This window comes from Carassius gibelio, chromosome A15, assembly GCF_023724105.1.
Source record: "Carassius gibelio isolate Cgi1373 ecotype wild population from Czech Republic chromosome A15, carGib1.2-hapl.c, whole genome shotgun sequence".
In the NCBI taxonomy this organism is placed as follows: domain Eukaryota; kingdom Metazoa; phylum Chordata; class Actinopteri; order Cypriniformes; family Cyprinidae; genus Carassius; species Carassius gibelio.
Window position 1 is genome coordinate 20,859,292 of NC_068385.1, and position 4,764 is coordinate 20,864,055.

Consider the following 4,764-nt stretch of genomic DNA (forward strand, 5'->3'; position numbering starts at 1 on the left):
ACATAAGTGTTCATTGAATCTATTGTAAAATAGATTTTCCATGTCTAAAAAAAAAGACGTTTCCTTTTTCAACGTCAAATAATGGACGAAGGTAAAGAGAGCGCTGGAAACGCACAAGTCAGCAATATTTCTTATTTATTGGCATGAAGTTTAGTGCAGAATAATAAACAGCAACAGGAGTGCAACATTCTCGAAAAATATATATATTTACAGAGGGGATGGCTGCCATAACAAACGAAAAACATCACTGCAGGCTTCAATCCGGCTGCATTTATGATTTAGGCAATTCAAAAATCTCCAAGATTATTTTAAATAATGATTCAATCCATTTCAAACAACTGTTCAAAAAGAAAACGTGCTCCGACCGCACTGATGTCCCAGAGACACTCAGGTACAGCTGCGCAATGTTGGGGTATTACTGCCAATTTTCCATCACAAAAGCCGGTCGCTGTCAGCTTGCAATGGTCCTTTTCATAACTCAGAATCTCCTGTAACTAGATGCGTGAATGAGGCGAATTCGCGTCTACCACACCGCGAGACCTCCAGACGCACGTGCAATCGATTTTCAAACTAAAAGTGACAGCCCTAGTCATGACCATCAGTTATTTGTCAAATGTATCATATTCTTGTTATAGGAATCAGGTCCAAAATTAGATCCTGCAAGAGCGGGAAAATTCGGACCATGTGCTTGATAAGATAACATATGATTTATGATACCCCGAGCCAAGACAATAGCTGATTGGTCAAGACAACATTTGAGGTGTGGCCAACAGGCCAGTTTAAATACTTAGGACACCATAAAATCTTGCTTTTAGTTTTTAGTTATGCTTCTGCTATTAGTCATGCCTGTTTTTATGCTTTTAGCTTTTAGTTTTAGCTTTGCTTTTGCTATCAGTCATGCCAGCTTTTAGTATGCTTTTAGCTTGTAGCTTTGCTTCCTAGCTTTAGCTTTTAGCCATGCTTTTAGTCATCACTGTTGACTGTTCTTTGAGCATGGTTCCAGCGTGCTTCGCCCTGCACGCCTACTGCTACATAGCCACGATGAGAAGAAACACAACCTAGTCAAGTCAAACTTTACTTCTTTTCTTTTCCGTTTGAGAGTTTCGTGTTCTGAGTTAAGTTTTGTAATGTCGAGTATCCGACGTCTGACCTCGAGTGCCTGTTCAACTTCAACCAGCCATACAACTCCGCGACTTCAGCCAATGCCCAACCACGGGCTTCCCAAGACGTCACTTCAGCGACTACTGAACTTCCAGCCAATCAGTGACATCGGGGAAACCCCTTTCAATGACGACAAAGGGACACCTTTACACAGGCAATGTACCTTCTGACATTTGTACTGGTGTATCTAATATAATTTTAACCTCATTGAGGAACTCAATGTGAGGGTTAATTAAGTGATTGATGGCTGTTCATGTCTATGCAATTTCACGTATTGCTGTAAACTTGGGATTCCACATTTAAATTCTCTTAAACTCATCTTTCCCTAACTTTCGATCTTCCTGCAACTTGTGTGAATGTATGAGTGCGTGTGCTTTGTGTTAGATTAGTTTATATGTCTTAGATTTATCTAATAAAGCCTTATTCATATTGAAAAGAGAAGTATCTTGTGTTTTGTGCTTATAAGTTAATGTCTTAAACTGCTGATCTTGTTGCTGTGCTAATTGATAGTGTTTTCACTATACTTTGGATATTAATATGGGCCTAATCTAGGCTATCCAGGTTTTTATTTATTTTTTTCACATTCATCACATTCACTTCACGCTCTCTGGCGCAAATCCGCCTCCTGCGATGCTCAGCTGTGGATGATTTAAAAATGTTTGAAATAAAGGTTGCTGTCCCATTTTATACAGGAATTGTTCATTTAAAAAAATCTAGTTATATTGTTAGGTCTAATTATATTGTTAACACAAGTTCATTTAGGCTATTTAACATGCAATGTGACATTTTACCATTTTTTACTTATAAACTCCTTCAGAATTTAAAGTTAGTTTAATAGTATTTAAATTCAAGGTAAGCAATTAAAACCATTTTTTTATTATTAATTAATAATATGTTATCATGTTTATTCTTGTAGAAAATACATGTTTATTCTTTAAGAAAATAAGGGGAAAAATAAGGGATGATCCTAATATTTGTTTTGCTTATTTATGTAGGCTATAATAATAATAATAAATAATAAAAATAATAATAAAATAAAATAAAATAATGTCATTAAAAAATACCATGGGCCTGAGTAATTTTGACCATTATAAAATTGTGACTTTAAAGGTGTCACGGTTTACGCTGCCGGAAGAAACACGGAGCCGAGGATAAACGAAATAAGGCTTTTAATATATTCAACTCATGGAGCACAGCGATAGACACACGTAAGTGAGTGAGTTAGTAGCAAGTTGGTAACAAGTTGATGACAAGTAGACCCGACAATACAGAACTGAAAGGACAAGGCTTATGTACAGAGGATAATGGGGAAACACAGGTGGATGGAATCATTAAATAAACATGGACATGGAACACATGAGGAAGATAATAGACACACCTGGGAACTAATCAAACTAAACACGGAAGACAGAAACTGGGTCACTGGGGCAAAAACACTAAATGAGTCCAGGTGTGTGACAGTACTCCCCCCTCCCTGTAGGTGCGTCCTCGCACCGTAGAAAACAACCAAGGAAGGCGTGTGTGGTAACTTGGGAGGAGGTTCCGGTGGAGGACGGACTCCCAGGAGGGGGCCAGTAGACGGGGACCACGGAGGAAGGAGCCAGGGAGGAGACGACGGAGGGAGGAGCCAAGGAGGAGACAGGAGCAGGAGGAGCCAGATGGTCCACCAGAGACCAGCCAGGACGGAGATCCAAGGTGGAGTCGACGGCGGGAGGAGCCATGGTGAAGGAGGGGTCGACGACACCAGGGGGCCGACAGGCGGAGACTGCACCGGTGGGTGAGGAGCCCAAGATGGAGCAGCACAGCCGCAGAGCCAGGGGGACGTCGAGGATCCGGAGGGCCTAGGTGAAGCAGAAGGCTCAGGCGACCAAGGCGGAGGCGGGGTCCTGGCAGACCGCTGTGGAGGCGGAGTGACCGAGGATGGAGGTGGAACTGGAGGGAAGGAGGAGCCTGACAGAGCCGGAGGGATGGAGTGACGAGGTGGAACCAGAGGAGTGGAGTTCCGAGGCGGCGGATGGTCGACGACTGACCAAGGTGGAGCCGGAGGGACGAGGGAGCCCGGTGGAGCAGGTGGGATGACAGGCCACGGTGGAGACGAGGGAGCTAAGAGCCAAGGCGGAGCCGCTGGGTCGAAGGACCGAGGAGGAGTCCAGGGCTCGGAGGCTGGAGGCGGAGACAGGGCTTTAACGCGCCAAGGCAGAGCTGGAGACTGGCAGTCCAGTGGCGAACCGTCGCGCCCCGATGGCGCGGACTGAGGGTGAGCTGCGGGACTGACTGGCACCAGCAGGGATGGCGAGGAACTGGCTGGTCTAGGAGGAGGACAGAGAGGAAGGATGGGAGGAAGGACAGGAGGATCAGGACTGGACGGAACCAGCGAAAGTGGAGTAGAGGGACCAGCAAGTTTGGGAGGAGGTGGGAGAGGGAGGCTGGGAGGGAATACAGGAGACACAGAAGGTTCAGGGCTGGGCGGAACCAGCGGAGACACAGAAGGTTCAGGGCTGGGCGGAACCAGCGGAGACACAGAAGGTTCAGGGCTGGGCGGAACCAGCGGAGACACAGAAGATTCAGGGCTGGGCGGAACCAGCGGAGACACAGAAGATTCAGGGCTGGGCGGAACCAGCGGAGAAACAGAAAATTCATAGCTGGATGGAACCAGCGGAGAAACAGAAAACTTAGGGCTGGGCGGAACCAGCAGAGAGACAGAAGATACAGGGCTGGGCGGAACCAGCGGAGAGACAGAAGATTCATGTTTGGATGGAACCCGCGGAAATGGAGCAGAGGAAATGACTGGAGGAGGTAGGAGTGGGAGGCTGAGAGGGTATACAGGGGAATCAGGGCTGGACGGAACCAGCGGGGAAACAGGAAAATTTGGGATCACCTCCATAGACCAGTCCATCAGATCCAGAACTTGCTCCATACGATCTTCAGAGACTGCATACAGCTCACCCTCAGTCGCAGGAGTGTGGGCAGGGCTTTCCTCCACGCCCTCGATCTCCACGAGGACTCCCACGATGCACGGTGTTGCCGGCTCACACACCTGGTCAGTCGCGCTCTCGAGATCCTGTTCCCTGTCAGTGGATGGCTCGGGCTCTGCGGCTGCGGTGGGCTCTGGCTCCGTGCGGCGTGATGGTGGCTGGCTGGTCTCTGGGTCAGGAGTGGGACTGGCGAGATCCTCTATCGGGCAGATGGTGAAAGGTGAGCCATTTCTCGCCAGAGTCCACTCCACGAATGCGGCGAAATCCTCCCGAGGACCATCTTCGGACGACAACGCTCTGCACTTGGGGTTCAGGCTGGCGTTGTAGAAGGCGCAGAGCGCGTCGTCCGGGTAGCTGGTGGCATTAGCTAACAGAAGGAACCGTCTGGTGTGGTCCTCGAGAGAGCGTCCCTCCTGCTCCAGCATGAGGAGGAGGAATCCGGGGCTAGAGAGGGGATCCATCAACACTATGAAACAAAAGGACTTTGAAAACACAAAAACAAAACGGAGGGAAAACACGCAGTTTCCTACTTTCTTTTAGGTCGGGTCTTCTGTCACGGTTTACGCTGCCGGAAGAAACACGGAGCCGAGGATAAACGAAATAAGGCTTTTAATATATTCAACTCATG